We start from the raw sequence: 18467 nt of genomic DNA, 5'->3' as shown, positions 1-18467 counted from the left end.
CACCCCACAATTGGTCTCAGCAAACAGCTAACACTCAGCTGGCCTCGGGTATTACTATGTGTGATATGCCATGTACCAATGATGTTAAAGTCAACATGTTAAGTTGTACAATTTATGCAATACATTTTTATTGTGTAACTTTCTGCAATGTGACGCTGTCCCAAGCGAGGCCGTTGGGGATTTCACCAGGGGGAGAGTGTAGCATGGTTCCCCCTGGCCCTCCTCACCTGCGCAGAGTAGCGGGTACCCCCGCACCATGTCAGGCAGTTGCAGGGGCGATCGCGGCTCCCGGAGGCATCAGAGACACGGCGCCGCTATCTTGTGCGCGTTCGCGCATGCGCGGTGCGCGTTTGCAGTCGCGGTGGCCATTACCCAAAGTGCAGCAAAGTGTAGGGAGGCAGGAAGATCCCCTAGATGTTGCGCATGCTCAGGAAAGTGGCGCGGCGGCCATTAGTCTAGCGCAGGCGCAGATAGAGAGAGGTAGGCGGCCATAAGAGAGGCGCCCATGCGGTCTCCATAGGCAAGAGCTTCCTGGGGAACTACAACTCCCAGCAGGCTAAGAGGCAGGTGAGTCAGATGATTGCAGGCAGCCAATAGTGTCTGCAGTTTCTCCTGCAGAGTGGATACATTGTATGGGCAATGTGCTATGAGTCAGTCAGGCTAAGGAGACAGTGGGGGAAGAAAGGGGGGCAGAGAGCTGCGAGCTTCTGCCCTAGGCCAGAAATCCCCAGGCTAGAGCTGAGGTCCTGACTCCCCACTAGTGAGGGTGGGTGTTCATAGGGACAGGCCCTTAGGTAAGGACCCTGTGCCACTTCAGCTGTGTAGTTCCTTAGAGCAGGGAGAGACCCTGTGCAGTTCCTTAGAGCAGGGAGAGACCCTGTGCAGTTCCTTAGAGCAGGGAGAGACCCTGTGCAGTTTCTTGGAGCAGGGAGAGACCCTGTGTAGTTCCTTAGTGCAGGGACCCAGTGAAAGGGTTTGCTGTATGTTCCTGTAAGCTGTGTTGCTGATCCAGAGACTGTCCTTACGGTGGGACGTCCGGCGGGACCCCATCCCACGCGGAAGTACAGATCAGCGCTGGACCAAGCAGCACCGGTAGACCCTTTGCGAAGACACCCAGGTGTAGAGACACCTGGGCAGGTATTTACAACCTTCCACACGTGCACCAACTTTAACTTGCTCCTCACATGTGACAGGCCTGTTCACACACTTGGGTGGGCTTGGACTCTTTGGACACGGGGTTGGGAAGGGGGTTTAAAGGTATAACCCAGTTAGGGGCAAGGTTATAGCTGCCAGCTAGTGGCAGGGGGTAACACGACTGTGTTGCTATACAGTATGATGTGATGTTATTGTTTTGCCCATATAGTAAACCTGTGTTATATAACTTGGTGTATGTGGTTCATATATGTAGGCCCTGTGTAGGGGACATTCTACACTCCTAGAACCCTGCACAGGTGGAGGCGCTGTAATTATAAGATTGTTCCAGAGGATTCACCCCAGGCGCTCACTAGCGGAGGCTCAGACCTCCTGTGAGTCTGGCAGGTATATTGCACCACACCTGGTAACATATAGGTTCCCCCTCACATACACTCTATATGCGATTGGGTGGGGGAATATCCGTTACATTAATAAAACCTATACCATTTACACTATGGAGCCCGCGCTGTCCCTTTTTGTTATATATATATATATATATATACACACACATCCTTATTGCGATAAATCTCTTAATATCGTTATGGTGGTGGCGTTTTTCTTATCACCCAACCCTAACACCACCTGGTGAATATTGGCCAAGATGTTATCCTAAATAAAAAGAGAATCCCCTACTTTAGAATGGCTCACTTGTTTTACACACAAAGAAAAAATACAAAGTGGGTGGTAAAAATCAGGTTTCCAAAAAATACAGCAATGTCATCAAATCAAAAAGGATATTTTTATTAAGTTAGAACTCCCTCTTTGGAAAGCTCTTTAGAAATATATGCACATAGAGGTGCCACCATGTTGCTTTAGTCACACATTTGCAGTTAATTGTAACACTTGACGCTGTAAGAATTTCTCAAAAATATTTGAAGTAAGACGTGTAATATATGCCAAGTATAATTGAAGAGATCTACAGATCCCCTCCTGGGCAGCACTGCCTTCAGTCCGTAACATCATTTTAAAGCAGCAGTACAAGCTGCCGTTCCCTCCCCCCATCCCCTTTAATATGTGCATCAATACAATCCACACAATGATAAGTAATTAGCTAAGTTGCCAATCGATCCTTTCTCCTGTGATCGATCGGCGAAGATTTGGCTCGGGGGTTCACTTAATGGCTGTCAGTGTAGCAGAAGAGGACCAAAGATGCAAAGTTCTGTGGGGAAGATCATGTGACCAGGCAGTTACTAGATTCAATAGGTGCACTGCTAGAGAGAGGACAGGGCTCGAAAAGGGTTGTGCCAGAGCCTATTTCAGAAGAGGAAGGGGATGTGGCTTTGTAAATGGTTGCTATAGGAACAAAAAATGCTGGTTACATTCTAATACATTAAAAATGTCATTCGGAGTTGTTTAAAAAAGAATGCTACATGTACTTTCTCATAGTACAGAACTGATTCATTAAAAAAAAACCATGTAGGATGTTGCTTGGTCTGCAGCTTTAATGCATGTACTACAATGGACGAAAAAAGGAAGGAAAAAACGGAGCACTAAATCCAAAATTGGTTGAACCAAAATAAGATACAAGGATGCGTTCCCATAATAAAAATAGCTTGTTTAATGAATAAGAGCAAAAAACAACCACACCAACGCGTTTCGGACAAACAAAAGTGCTCCGTTTTTTCCTTCCTTTTTTCGTCCATTGTATCCACCCACAGACGGAGGCACAATTAACCCCTGGACTGCTGGCTACATCTGGACTTGCTGTCAATCGTGGATCACCATCCCAATGTGAGTCTATTCCAGTTTGTCCATTATATTGGATTTCAGTTATAACAATTTGATGTTTACAATACTGGTCACCAGCAGGTGTTAACATTACTGTATCCTTACCTCAGTGCTACGTGGGATCACAGTTTACCAGTCTACATCTTTTGGAATCATTTGTTATCTTCACTTATTGGGTTAATTCCGTTTTTCAATATTCATTTTGTTTTTTTGCTGTTTTTCATTGAGCACCATACAACATATTTTTCATTTTTTTAATGCATGTACTGATTAGGTTTGATTTCCCTTCAGGATTTCGAACCTAAATTAATGGAGGATCCGAAATGAGAATCCCAGATCTTGGCACATACACATAGAAACAAAGGCAGTGTTTATCAAAGTATCCAGGGCCAGGCTGCAAAACTGGGGCATAACTAGAGCAAAAATACTGTTCCAGGTCAATGACAGACAAATACATTCCCATTGAGACCAATTGGAGTTTTGTCTGCTGTAGTTTTTCTGCTCCAGAGTTACCATGGATTTATGAACAGGAGACCTTTTAAAACATACCCCTCTAGAGATCTATGGGATTCATGAACTAAAGCTACAGTTAAAGGTGCAATCCATTCATTTTCTTTTTAATTGTTTTGAAATATTTAACATGGGTTTCCTTAATCATCTTGATGAAAAACTGAAATAACGTTTTTTTCTTCTTTTCAGACCAGCTGATACCTGCATTAAACGCACACCCTTTTAATCAGCTGCATGCAAGTTAGAAGTTGCTGGCACGGAGGGGAGCAGGAGAACGCGTTTGTTCCAAAAAAAACCATAAAGGAAAACCTTTAGCAAATCATTTTGGGAAAATGTCAGTGACAGTTCAAGCGATTTTGTAATTTACTCCATTTTTTAGCGTTTCCTGAAAGCTAGTAACACAAGGTATGTTTAGGGCCACCGACAGGGTGGGAGCACTGGGGCATCTGTCCAGAGAGGCCCGAACCGGGAGGCTGGGCTCCGCCAGATGTTGGGACCAACTTCTGCTATTGTCCGACTGGGTGGCGTCCCCATGTGGGAGTCTGAGAGAGAGGGTCTTAGATAGAGGGAGGAGAAAGAGAGAGGTGGGGGCGGCAGAGAGAAAGAGGAGAAGGAGAATGAGAGATGGGGGGGAAAGAGAATGAGCTAGGGAGATTGAGGGAAAGAAGTGGAGTGTGTGAGAGAGGCAGGGGAACCCAAAAGGCAGTCGACAGGGGGGGAGTGGACACCTTCCCCATCCTGCTCCACCCCCAGGGTACAGTCTATTCCTGGGCCCAGAAAAGCGGTTGGCTGTCCTGAATATGTTCTTTGTGATGATAAAAAAGGTGCAAATAAAAACAGAGAAAAAAGGGCGAATTGGCGCTGTATATATTAGCATTTAATTGACGGAGTGTTGGTCCCCAACACAGACTACATAAATAAAAATTATTATAACATAATAATGACAACATTTATTTCTTATATGTCGCTGACAGTGCACACAGTTCTGTATACAGTTTTACAGAAACGATTAGTCCGTCGCCCGAAGAGCTTACAATCTAATTCTGGTGCCTGAGGCACAGGAAGATCCAATCGTAAGGAGAGCCGGCGCTGGGATAGGAACTGAATTCACTTAAATCACACAACATGTTCTGACCACTCAGCTAGTAATCAGAGCGAAAAATATTTTCCATGTGTTCCTGTTAGTTACATTTTTATGCAGCAGTAACATAGTTACAGAGATGAGATGGGAGATCGAGGGACCGCTGGTATTCAGAGGCTCTATCGGGCACGTAATTATGCGACCAAGAAGTAACTCTCAGAGCAAACACCATTAGCTGTCAAGTCCGGGAAAATCATATTTGTCCTGATCACAGATAGCTAAATTCCCCCCAATTTGTCCTGATTTGTGAATGCTTCTAAGCTGGCTGTCACACATAATCAGTCCACACACCAGATAAGATCCCAATTTGCTGAGTTTATTAACATGCCTTGAGCAGAGAGGTCACCCCGATTATTTATAACGCCCCCTCTCCCAACACACACGCACACTTCTGCTGTCAAGGCTAATAAAATGCTCGCACACAACACAAGAGACAGGCGGGAGATGAAAGCTTCAGCAATTTGCGTATTTACTCGCATGCCAGCGGTTAACTGGAAGATAGCAACAACAGAAAAATGACACTTCTACTTTGTGCACATGCTAGAGAGGGACAGTTGCAGATGCTGAGCCTACAATCCTCTAGGACAGTGTTTGTTTAACAGGGGTTACTAGGAATGATTGGGTTCTGCGGGTATCCCTAAAGAGTTCTGTGCAATTGTCGGGTCATTTGAAAATTGTACCAAATGCAGAAGAATTTACAATGCATCTCAGACACCCTATTAGGGAGGGTTGGGGTTCCTTACAATGTATCTGATCTCAGACACCCTATTAGAGAGGGTTGGGGTTCCTTATAATGCATCTGATCTCAGACGCTATTAGAGAAGGTTGGGGTTCCTTACAATGTATCTGATCTCAGACACGCTATTAGAGAGGGTTGGGGTTCCTTACAATGCATCTGATCTCAGACACGCTATTAGAGAGGGTTGGGGTTCCTTACAATGCATCTGATCTCAGACACCCTATTAGGGAGGTTGGGGTTCCTTACAATGTATCTGATCTCAGACGCGCTATTAGAGAGGGTTGGGGTTCCTTACACTGCATCTGATCTCAGACGTACTATTAGAGAGGGTTGGGGTTCCTTAAAATGCATCTGATCTCAGACGCACTTAGAGAAGGTTGGAGTTCCTTACAATGCATCTGATCTCAGACACGCTATTAGAGAAGGTTGGGGTTCCTTACAATGCATCTGATCTCAGACATGCTATTAGAGAGGGTTGGGGTTCCTTACACTGCATCTGATCTCAGATATGCTATTAGAGAGGGTTGGGGTTCCTTACAATGCATTTGATCCCAGGCGCGTTATTAGAGAGGGTTTGGTTTCCTAACAATGCATCTGCTCTCAGACACGCTATTAGAGAGGGTTAGGGTGTCTTACAATGCATCTGATCTCAGACGCTATTAGAGAGGGTTGGGGTTCTGCAGAATTTAAACATGCAACCCCTCCTGCGTGATCTAAAGGCAACGTTATATACGAGGCAGACAAGGATTTTTTAAACAGTTTTAAAATCTTTTCCTAGAAATGTTTGCAAACCTTGCAACCTGAAGCTTGTGGTGAGCTCAGGATGGATTGCTTAGTGATCAACAGTTGGAAGGGAGTGCCAGAGGTAGAGTTCACGAAATCCAAAGGGTCTGATGTACAAAGCATCACTAAAAGCAATTTTGATGTAAAAGTGATGCTTAGAGGAAACTATTCTCCACATGGAGATACCTGTAAACACACATGTGATACCTGTGAACACCTGAGATACCTGTGAACACACCTGAGATACCTGTGAACACACCTGAGATACCTCTATAATAAGCCAATTTTGCACATTTGCAAACTGTATTTCAAGTTCAAAATAAACATTGGTTATCGTATTTTGTTAAGTTCGCCCATCTCTTTATAGGGCCATAGGGCACCTAAAGGGTGCTAAGCCACAAGATACCTTACAGCAGGGGAGCGCAAACTTTTGCTGCTGCGCCCCCTGTCTTGCCTGCCCTGGTGCTCGTGCCCGTCCCCTACCTTAGAGCTGCATCAAATGATGCTGCGGGGTCATGTCACGTGGTGTCATTTGACGCGTGTGACGTCACATGACCCTGCGGCATCATTTGATGCCGTTTTGCTATGGCAACGCGTCACACAGCCGTCTGAATCACGGTAAGTTGAGAGTTGCAGAGGCCTCACGCGATCCCCCGGCATTTAATTTAAAAATGGGGGCATCTGCAACCGCCGCGCCCGCCCAGAAAAATCTCTCCCCCCCCGCCCCGGGGGCGCACCCCCAGTCTGCACACGCCTGGCTTATAGAACTGTGAAATGTATTATCTATCAGCAAAAAATGCCTACAAAAAGCACTTCAATTCTGGCAAAAAAAGTAGTGCACCATATATATTTATTTTTATTTTTAATGTATCATTTCTTTGATATATCAGATACAATTTTTTGCCCCAGACTTGAATTACTTTGGCCTTGAACAGTAAGCCCATCAGGATTTCTTTAGCAGGGGTAAGAAACAGTAACATGCACACTTAAATCAGCAGCGATAGATAGATAGATAGATAGATAGATAGATAGATAGATAGATAGATAGATAGATAGATAGATAGATGTGGTCTGACAATTTGTCCATGGCTATGGTTGCTGGGAGAAAAGGGCCGCTGCAAACCTCAAAAGCGGGGAAAGCTTACAGCGGCAGAGAATGAAACAGCCGCAGGAGATGTATTTTTTCCCAGCGGCACTGGCGCTCTCTCTCCCTCTCTCACTGGAACAAGAAGGGATGTGACATAAAATGACATATCGCACAAAAAAAAATCGCCATCATTGGACAGATAATACTCAAAAGGATTACCAGGTTTATCAAAATACCAAACGCACCGACAAAAACTGAGATGGGAAGATGAAATCAGAAAATGTGTTGGAGCAACGTGGAGAAGAGAGGCTGCAACCGCAGTACCTGGGAGATCCTTGGGGAGGCTTCATCCAGCAGTGGGACAACAAGGGCTGAAGGATATATATATATAGATATATATATATATATATATATATATGATATATATTATATATACGGTATATATATATATATATATATATATATATGTAGCCAGGTCATCTTTTTCCCCCTGCGACCCCCCCGGGCGCCTCCGTGGTCACGGACGCTGTCGGGTACTGCCAGCGGCAAGCGGCAGACCCGACGGCCATTCAGGAGGGTGGGGGCCGAGGAGGGAGCTCGCCGGAGTGCAGGAGATCTCCGGCGGCTCTTGCACAGGGCGCCGCCATGTTGCGCCGGTTCGCGCATGCGCAGAGAGTCCCCGGCGGCCCGAGATAGTCGCGCATGCGCAGAAGATCGCGCGAGTGTAGGAGCCAGCCAGGAGAGTAGCGCGAGAGGTAGGGAGAGATTGCGGCGGCCATTAGGGGTTAGTGTAAGCACAGGGAAGGCGCGCACGTGGCCCCAATGTTACAGTAAGGGCCTTGGGACTACAATTCCCAGGAGGCATAGGGAGACAGGCACCAGGTGCCTCATAGGAGCCAATAGGGCTGCAGGACTGCCAGGAGAGCAAGTGGATACATTTGGCGGGCTTGCAGCTACGTTGTCAGTCAGAGGAAGGAGCAGGCAAGGGAAGGAGGTAGGGTACAGGAGCGAGGGACTCCCTGTACTAGGCCAGCACCCCCTTGGCCCAAGATGGCCCTGAGTCCCCCAGTAGTGTGAGTGTTGCCAGGGATAGCCCTCAGGATAGGGAACCTGTCACTTACTTTAGTTGGCACTGGGGAACAGAAGGGAAGATAGGGACAACTGGGGGGTTTCATAGCGGTAACCAATCCGGGGGGCCATAGCCCAGGGTCCTGTTGTGAATTAGTGGCACGAGACAGCTGGGGGGTTCATAGCGGTAACCAGTCCGGGGAGCCATAGCCCAGGGTCCGTGTTGCGAGTGGCGAGGCCACTGGGGGGGTTTCATAGCGGTAACCAATCCGGGGAGCCATAGCCCAGGGCGGCGTTGCGCGTAGTACGAGGCAACTGGGGGGGGTTCATAGCGGTAACCAGTCCGGGGATCCATGGCCCAGGGCCCGTATTATGAGTAGGGTGGGTACAAGACCTACCTATATAGGATAGGCAACCCCGAAGGCCCTAGGAGAGTGACCCTTAAGCCACTTAAGGATGCTGTGCTATAGGGACGGCCTGTAGTGCAGGGTGTGTCACGTTGCTGTATCGTTAGAAAGGGACTCAGCGGATGCTGCGGTTCCAGTGAAGGAGTTCGGACCCACGTTGGGGTCACAGAGAATATCGCCAGGATAGGATCAGACGGATTCATCACGCGTCTGACCCTTTGTGAAGCGTTGCTGACCCGAGCACCGGAGTGCTCGGCAGGTATCTACAGTTCTAAGTGCACCACCGGGCCCTTAGCTTAATAGTGACTGCGCAGTCACCCATTGATTCTCTGCAAGAGTGCGGGACATTGGGTGGGGTTCTTTGGACACTGGGTGGGATCACCTAGTGTTGGGGAATCGTCCTGCGAGACGTCATGGTTAGTGTCTCCTCCTGAGAGGGACACAGGTTATATTATGAATGTGATGTGTCGTATTACATGTTAGTAAAGTCCTTAGTTATTATACCCCATTGTGTATGTGATCATTGTGTTTGTCCTGCGAGGATTCACTTCCCCCTCTGGTGGGAGCCATCGCAGGTGGAGGCGCTGCACCTATTGAGTAAGTGGTTACCCCTAGTATAATTGCCCCAGGTTCCCCGTGGCGGAAGCTCAGCCCTCCTGCGAGCCAACAGGTAATGCACCACACCGGTAACACTGCATGTTCTACTCACCCACACTATATATGCGATTGGGTGGGGTAGAATACCCGTTACATTTGGAGGCGCTGCTGAGATAGACCTGGGGTGCCCTGTTTGCAGTTTTTCAAATTGTCCCATTCATATTTTTCATCATGGCGGTGCCGTCACCGCAAGACGTCGATGACTGGGCCTTAGCGCGGCAATTATCCCCAAGGCGCGTGTTTGTAGTGGCCGGAGTATCCCATGATACGCAATTGTCCACTATGCGCGCCCAAGTAAGAACTTGCCCGGAATTGGCCACTGCCCGGGTGACAGACTTAAGGCTGGATACTGACGGCCGGGGGATTACCTATCTCCTGTTCACCACGCATGACATATGCCTAGAGACTGTTCCCCATGTATTAACACTCCCCGAGTCTTCCGCAGGGGACTGTCTCATGATCTATGCAAAAAGCTGCAGTGTAGTTGACAGGACTGTAGTTAAAATGGAGGCTCCTGCAGCAGGGAATGCTAACAGTGAGTCCCACCTAAAATGGCGGCTCCCGCCAACTCAAGATGACACACGTGCTTCTGACTGCCAGGCTGCTCAGAAAAAGGTTACAGAAAACCATCCGGGACTGGCGGGAAAACCAGAGCCCCGCCCCCGTAATGTGAGCCACTCAGTGATAGAGCACACCCCTCCTTTAAATTCCACCAGGGGGAGTGAGCACAGTGAACAGCCATTAGACCCTTCTATTCACCAGGAGGAAGAGGAGGAGGAAGGCATTGTCGTGGACATGGAATATTTTCTTTCTGAGCAGGAAACCGAGATAGACTGTCAGGACATACACCCCAATATGTATGTGGCCTGGCGTGCGCCCGGAGTAGATTCTCTTCTCTTCATATGCTCCTGCCTGCAAGAAGCCCACGCTCAGGGAGCCAAAGTGTCTCGGTTACCCCTCGACTACAGGACCATCGAGGTGGAAGGAGAAATGGGCATACAGTGTTTTAGCCCCACTTGTGACTGTTCTAGAGAGACATTGACATGGTGGTCCTACTGTGAGTGTTGCGGTGTGCGGTTATTGAAGTCTATTGTTCCCCAGCATGCCGAACCAGCAGAGGAGACAGAGGAATCACAGCATACAGAGCCTGCTGTGGGCCTGTGTGCCCTACCACGGCCAGTCCGGCCTACAGAGGTACCATCGGTCCCAGGCTTGGGATCAGTACCTGTTGACGACGACAGGGGTGAGTTGACTGCCCCAGGGGTGTTGGGTGTGAGCCTCCGGGTGACCGCGGAGCACGATAGCTTCTTAAGTCTGGACACCTGGGCGAATGGTTCCACTCGACATCGCGTCCTGGCGGAGGTGTCCCCCCTAGAAGATAGCTGTCCAGTGGTGCGAGTGGACCAGTGCCCACTGCCTATCGTGCCAGAAGAAGAGAAACCCATCGCAAGCCAGCCGAGTGGTAAGGAACCCCCTTGCCCCCCACAGGCTCCGATGGAGGTGGCCGTGGAGAAGGCCAGAGTTGCGGCTTCTGAGCGGAGTGTGAGCCCGTGTGCTCCGACACAAGTGGTCCCAGGACTGGGATCCAACGCTCCCGAAGTTCGAGTCAGTGAGTGGACTGTCCCAGAAGAGTTGGGGACAGGTCCCGATACTACCAAGGTGGGAACTGACAGCGTCCCCGAGGACCTGTTGGACACCGTGAATCACCGCAGTGGTAAGGTATCTACCCTTTACCCCCTGCCAGGTGAAACAGAGACTTTGCTGAAAGAGAAGCGGCCCATCCGCCAAGTAGTGGACCGTGGGAAAGGTCTTGGCCGCCTGGCCTGCTGTTTCCAAGGCGTGGATGACCAGGTAAAGACCGGGTTGAAAGACACTGTGCTATTCCTTCCACCAGGGGGAGGAAGTAGTACTGAACCAGTGACTGTCACCCCAGAGTGTGCTCTTCAAGAGAATTTTCTGGGAGAGGCTCACGGACGCAAAAGTGAGGTACCCCCACCTGATCAGTTAGGGGCACCCCACAAATGGTCTCAGCAAGCAGCTGATACTCAGCTGGCCTCGGGTAATAGTGGGTGTGATATGCCATGTTTTGAGGATGTTGCAGTCGATCTGTTAAGTGTACGGGGTATGCCATGCCATTTTTCAGTGTGTAAAATTGTACCATGTTATGTCGTTCCCCAAGCGAGGGCGTTGGGTTTTTCACCAGGGGGAGAGTGTAGCCAGGTCATCTTTTTCCCCCTGCGACCCCCCCGGGCGCCTCCGTGGTCACGGACGCTGTCGGGTACTGCCAGCGGCAAGCAGCAGACCCGACGGCCATTCAGGAGGGTGGGGGCCGAGGAGGGAGCTCGCCGGAGTGCAGGAGATCTCCGGCGGCTCTTGCACAGGGCGCCGCCATGTTGCGCCGGTTCGCGCATGCGCAGAGAGTCCCCGGCGGCCCGAGATAGTCGCGCATGCGCAGAAGATCGCGCGAGTGTAGGAGCCAGCCAGGAGAGTAGCGCGAGAGGTAGGGAGAGATTGCGGCGGCCATTAGGGGTTAGTGTAAGCACAGGGAAGGCGCGCACGCGGCCCCAATGTTACAGTAAGGGCCTTGGGACTACAATTCCCAGGAGGCATAGGGAGACAGGCACCAGGTGCCTCATAGGAGCCAATAGGGCTGCAGGACTGCCAGGAGAGCAAGTGGATACATTTGGCGGGCTTGCAGCTACGTTGTCAGTCAGAGGAAGGAGCAGGCAAGGGAAGGAGGTAGGGTACAGGAGCGAGGGACTCCCTGTACTAGGCCAGCACCCCCTTGGCCCAAGATGGCCCTGAGTCCCCCAGTAGTGTGAGTGTTGCCAGGGATAGCCCTCAGGATAGGGAACCTGTCACTTACTTTAGTTGGCACTGGGGAACAGAAGGGAAGATAGGGACAACTGGGGGGTTTCATAGCGGTAACCAATCCGGGGGGCCATAGCCCAGGGTCCTGTTGTGAATTAGTGGCACGAGACAGCTGGGGGGTTCATAGCGGTAACCAGTCCGGGGAGCCATAGCCCAGGGTCCGTGTTGCGAGTGGCGAGGCCACTGGGGGGGTTTCATAGCGGTAACCAATCCGGGGAGCCATAGCCCAGGGCGGCGTTGCGCGTAGTACGAGGCAACTGGGGGGGGTTCATAGCGGTAACCAGTCCGGGGATCCATGGCCCAGGGCCCGTATTATGAGTAGGGTGGGTACAAGACCTACCTATATAGGATAGGCAACCCCGAAGGCCCTAGGAGAGTGACCCTTAAGCCACTTAAGGATGCTGTGCTATAGGGACGGCCTGTAGTGCAGGGTGTGTCACGTTGCTGTATCGTTAGAAAGGGACTCAGCGGATGCTGCGGTTCCAGTGAAGGAGTTCGGACCCACGTTGGGGTCACAGAGAATATCGCCAGGATAGGATCAGACGGATTCATCACGCGTCTGACCCTTTGTGAAGCGTTGCTGACCCGAGCACCGGAGTGCTCGGCAGGTATCTACAGTTCTAAGTGCACCACCGGGCCCTTAGCTTAATAGTGACTGCGCAGTCACCCATTGATTCTCTGCAAGAGTGCGGGACATTGGGTGGGGTTCTTTGGACACTGGGTGGGATCACCTAGTGTTGGGGAATCGTCCTGCGAGACGTCATGGTTAGTGTCTCCTCCTGAGAGGGACACAGGTTATATTATGAATGTGATGTGTCGTATTACATGTTAGTAAAGTCCTTAGTTATTATACCCCATTGTGTATGTGATCATTGTGTTTGTCCTGCGAGGATTCACTTCCCCCTCTGGTGGGAGCCATCGCAGGTGGAGGCGCTGCACCTATTGAGTAAGTGGTTACCCCTAGTATAATTGCCCCAGGTTCCCCGTGGCGGAAGCTCAGCCCTCCTGCGAGCCAACAGGTAATGCACCACACCGGTAACACTGCATGTTCTACTCACCCACACTATATATGCGATTGGGTGGGGTAGAATACCCGTTACATATATATATACCGTATATATAATATATATCATGTACGCAGGGCATAGTATATAAGGGAAAAGCCACTAGTTATAGAGACGTTCTCCTCAATTAATTTGCCTCGCTGCTAATACCTGTTGGGCATTTGGATTTTTCGATGCACCAAGTACCCACAGCTGAATTTCCCCTGAGCCACAGGGCTCCTGGAAGAAACAAAGCAGCACTTATGATTCCGTCTTTAAAATTAAATAAATAAAAGTACATATTTATGAGCAGCAGGGGCGGCTGCAAGGCGTTGTCTGTAGAAACTTCAGTATAAATATCCTGACGTTTCAATCGGACCCTATAGACCTGCCTTACCTTTCTCCTGCAGCCGTCTCTTCCTGGGAACACGTGAAAGCAGAAAAGGGAAAAAAAACAGGTCCCAAAATAAGAGATGCCAATGTCTGTGACTATTCTGGATAGCAGTAGGCAGCCCCGAGTGGCATTCCAGCTCCTTCCTGTCACTTTAAATGTCACTATGCTTCTATTAATAGCCTCTGCCTCTTGGTCTGTGCTGGGGAGCTGCAGAGCGCTGTAATGAGCTGGGAATAGGTGCCTGCCTGGCAACCTCACGCAGATCCCACCAGCCGTACACATGCACAGCGGCCGGACTAGGGCTGAGCAAGGGACACCATTACATTTGCCATTTACAGCTCACCTGCGCCTTACCCTTTACTTGTGTATGAATGCAAATAAATTCCCGGGAAGGGCAGGTGTGCTGCTGCTGTGCCGCTTGTAATGAGGAGGAATGATGTTACCATGTGGTACAGGCGCAGAAAAGCCGTCTCAACATCCTTGTTCCCAAGTTGATTCATGTCCAAATAATTGAAGAATAACGAGGTCAAAGTTGGGCCTTTAACTCTTTCTAAGCCATGCAGTGCATCCGTTTACTATTAAAGCTCAAATGAAACCCGTTCCGAGTCACAGCGGCCCGACCCAAGGAATACATTACCGAGCGGCTAAGAAACGAGCTTAGAATGGCTTTATACTGCATGCAAATCTTCTAACCAGGTAGACTGGTGGGCTTGGCAATTCTACTGAGGTACAACAAACAAAGACAACCCCCATTATAATATATTCATCTTCTTGCTCCTTATATTCATCTCATGCTCATGCTAATTTGTAGCACGAAGCGTAGATACGCCAACACTCATAATCACGTTGCATTTTTCTCTTAGCACTAATTAGGCTGCGGCCATGCTGCCGCTGACCGCGCGGTGCTTGGCGAGGTTACTTTTGCAATTTCGATTTTGACGTCCCCGGTCATGCGGTGCGTGTTCGCTTGTGCGCGGGGCACTAACGCTCACCTACGCTTGGCGCTTACATAAAGAAAAAGAAGTGACTTTGAACCGCGCTCAGCTTGCCTGCAACGCCCCCCCCCCTCTCCCCCCCCGCGCGCTTGCGAAATAGCTGGGATACCCAGCGCTCATGCTTGGAGAGCTGGTGATGTCACCGCTGTCCAAGCACGAGCACGGTCAGCGCCAGCGAGGCCGCAGCCTTAACCACCACCTGTGCATTCTACTGTACCATGGCGTTGTGTTGGGGTCAAAGTTCAACTATGTTTTATGGCTCCTCGGAAGCCATAAAGCCACCTCCCCTATATCCCTTTAGGAGGAAGAAGAGGACTAGTGGTTAATTGCTATACGGTAAAAACAGGCTCAAAATCCAGCACATGCCCACTCTGAAAGGGAAGGTGTTGAACACGGGAGAAACATTGAAGGAGACCCTCAAAATGCAATGTTTTTCATTACTCCGTCCACACCTTAAATAAGTTATGGTGGGTAAAAAAAAAAAAGTGACAAAAAAACCCTCCACTGTCCAGCATACAGCAAATGAAAAAAAATCACTTGCGAGCACGTTCACATCTCAGACAGGTCTGCAACCCTGTTTTTCACCGTTATCTCCTGTGCTTCCACTGCAGCAAGGGATTCTGGGAAGTGACATGCAAACGAGCACACAGTGCTTCAAATCCATTTTGACATGGACGCCTATAAGCTAATGCCTGCTGTATTACACAGCTTTTCAGCACAGCCTGGGTTAAGTGTGTGAGTGCTCATTTGCATGTCACTTCCCAGAATCCCTTGCTGCAGTGGAAGCACTATATGCTAGGAGAAAACGGTGAAAAGCAGTGTTGCAGACCTGTCTGAGATATGTGAATGTGCTCACAAGTGTTTTTTTTTTAATTTGCTCCTTATTCCTTCAACTTCATATAGTTCCCATTGAATCAAAACCACAAAGAAAAGAGAATGAAAATGGAGTTGAATATGATTGCGCAAAGCTAAAAAAAAATAAAATGTGTTTTATTGAAGGGTGTCAATAACAGACCGTATGTTTTTCACAGAGGGTGTATGCTTTTAAAGATCCCAGCGTACCTGTAGAGTTAAGCATCCCTTGCCTGAAAAACACAGCTAAAATGTGCCCAAATCACTATTAGAAGACTTTAACACTGCAGTCTCCCCCCAAAATCCATTATGAGAATGTACCCTCCATAGCCACATGCTCAAATCTCAGTAGGACCTTAGGAGGCCTAAAATAGCTTCAATTCTTATAGCATTCTGTCACATCACAATTATTAGAACATCAACCACTTATCTTCCTCTAAAGAAATTCCCTGGGGACCAATTATCTCAAAATGTGTCCTCTTTCATTCAATTTTCTTTTAACTATCGCTTGAAGATGGAGAGGGTTTGTGTTCCCTTCCAGCACAGGCTCGCTGGGGCAATGTCAGAGGAAAGGTGACCTCGGGGCTTCTCGCAATCGGGTTGGATCCAGCGCTGACTCAAATATACTGTCAGGGATCAAAAGGCCAATTCATTTTTCCTGTCGATGTCCCCAGTATGCATGTCTGCTACCTATGTGGAGAAGCACAGTGGAAACCATCAGGGTAGTCACATGTTCAGGAAGTGTTAACCCTTTCCTTGCCAGGGGGTTAATTTCTTCCAGATCAGACCTTATCATAGTGTACTAGTACCACTTAGATCAGGGGTGGCCAACTCCAATCCTCAAGGGCCACCAACAGGTCAGGTTTTCAGGATATCCCTGCTTCAGCACAGGTGACTCAATCAGTCTGATTGAGCCACCTATGATGAAGCAGGGACTAATTGAGCCACCTGTGTTCAAGCTGGGATATCCCGAAAACCTGGCCTGTTGGGGGGGCTTGAGGACTGGAGTTGCGCACCCCTGCAGTACAGCAATCTGTTGCCGGTATCTGCTCTAGTAACAATCAGTGGCTCAGTCAATGCCATCAGTTGTTCACATCAGCACCGCAAAGTGCATATTACACAGTATGTGTGACCGTAGTTTTTGCGGTTAGGCTTTTGGGCCTAGATTGGCATGTCTTTTTTTTTTTAAATGAGACTACAGCAGGCCTGCACAACTCCAGTCCTCGTGGGCCACAAATGGGCCCTGTTTTCAGGATATCCCTACTTCAACACAGCTGGCTCAATTAGTGGCTCAGTATGACTTAGCCACTAATTGAGCCAGCTGTGCTGAAGTAGGGATATCCTGAAAACCTGGCCTGTTTGCGGCCCTCAAGGACTGGAGATGTGCAGGCCTGGACTACAGTTTAAAAGGGTACATACACGTGCTACATGGCTGAGTGCTTTCTATTTATTGCAAAGCCCATATAAGGTGCCTTACATTTCAATACTCTTCACCAAATATAGTTCCTAACTACGGGGTCTAAGAATTAGGAAAGGGGTCTGCTCTGCGTTGATGAGTAGACATTTTTATTATTTTTCTGTCTGAAAAGTGACATACAGTATTTATTCAATGTATTTGTACAGTTGAGAATTTGGCACGCCAAACGACCTGGGTCAACTTAAAGGAAACAACGCAGAAAACCATCAAGAAAAGTAAGGAAAGTCGCACATTTCTTAAAGCCGCAGTCCAAACAATATCCTACAGGTGTGTTTTTTTTTTTTAAATAAATCAGTTCTGTACTATGAGAAAATACTTGTAGCATTAAAAAATTAAACAACTCTAAATGACATTTTTAATGTATTATAATGTAACAAGCATTTTTTGTTTCTATAGCAACCATCTACAAAGTCACATCCGCTTCCTCTTCTGAAATAGGCTCAGGCACACCCCTTTTTGAGCCCCGCCCTCTCTAGCAGTGCACCAATTGTATCTAGTGACTGCCTGGTCACATGATCTTCCCCACAGAACTTTGCATCTTTGGTCCTCTTCTGCTACACTGACCGTCATTTAATGAACTCCCGAGCCAAATCTTCGCCGATTGATCGCAGGAGAACGGATCGATCGGCAACTTAGCTAATTACTTATTGTGTGGATTGTATTGATGCACATATTAAAGAGGGGGGGGGATGGGGGGATGGCAGGTTGGACGGCAGGTTGGACTGCTGCTTTAATACCTGTGCCAGAATACAAATGTAACATCGCTCTAACTCCTCCCACCATAAATCCTTCATTTTCTCGCAGGCAGACTAAGGAATTAAATACCATTATTGTCACAGCAAATTCTGCACAGAGAAAACCACAAAGGAGAGCCATGTTTCCATTACAAGAAGCCCTCCTAGGCTTATGGGCCCTTCTGAATGTCAGCTAATATCAGGTGATTTGGGCTCCCGGGAAGTCTGAGGCAGACCCAACTAATTGAACTTTCCAACATTGCTTTCTGCCCAACACTCTTTCCCCAAATGCTCCCTTCCCTTCCCTGCTATCTCCATCCATCTCCTCTCCGACCATGCTGACCTCCTGCCTGTTCCCTTCCCATCCTGTTTATCTCCTTAATGACTGCTTGGTAATTTAGTTGGACTGTCAGGAGAGCTGGGAAAACAAATTCTGGTTTCTTATCTCTCGACACAATGCGATTCCCCGTCATGAATGCAGCCTGAATATTTTCAAACATGTGAGAGTTGCTAAGTGAATGTTTAAAAGCTGCCGCGTGGGATTTTCCGCTTTCATGTTTCATGTGCCGATCTGGCCCTTTCTTCTTAACGGTGCTGTGATACCCCGGCTTCTCATGCACTCAGTAGATTGTGAAATTGTACTTTTGACAACCGGTAAGAATAAATGCATCTTTTAACACCTGCTAGGAATATGCAATGGGGCTGTGTATAATGCGCTGCTATGTAATGCTCATTCTCCTTCTCTTTGTGCCAGCACACAAGTATTACTATACTGCTCATTATTTCT

The 18467-nt window shown here is 48.5% G+C and overlaps 1 protein-coding gene across 3 annotated transcripts in view; it reads right to left on the bottom strand.

Annotated features, from left to right (window-relative positions):
* Window positions 1–18467, bottom strand: part of LARGE1 (LARGE xylosyl- and glucuronyltransferase 1) — a 354609-nt gene that overhangs the window by 256164 nt on the left and 79978 nt on the right. The window contains exon 1 of one of the 3 annotated variants that reach the window (XM_075602523.1): window positions 13626–13757. The exons of the other annotated variants lie outside the window; for them this stretch is intronic. The gene's annotated coding sequence lies outside the window, so the exon portion shown is untranslated. Of the gene's footprint in view, window positions 1–13625; window positions 13758–18467 lie in introns of those variants that run through there. 3 annotated transcript variants of the gene reach the window in all.

This window comes from Ascaphus truei, chromosome 5 (genome assembly GCF_040206685.1).
Source record: "Ascaphus truei isolate aAscTru1 chromosome 5, aAscTru1.hap1, whole genome shotgun sequence".
In the NCBI taxonomy this organism is placed as follows: domain Eukaryota; kingdom Metazoa; phylum Chordata; class Amphibia; order Anura; family Ascaphidae; genus Ascaphus; species Ascaphus truei.
The sequence above is the reverse complement of the archived record's forward strand: the minus strand, read 5'-3'. Positions and strand labels throughout refer to the sequence as shown.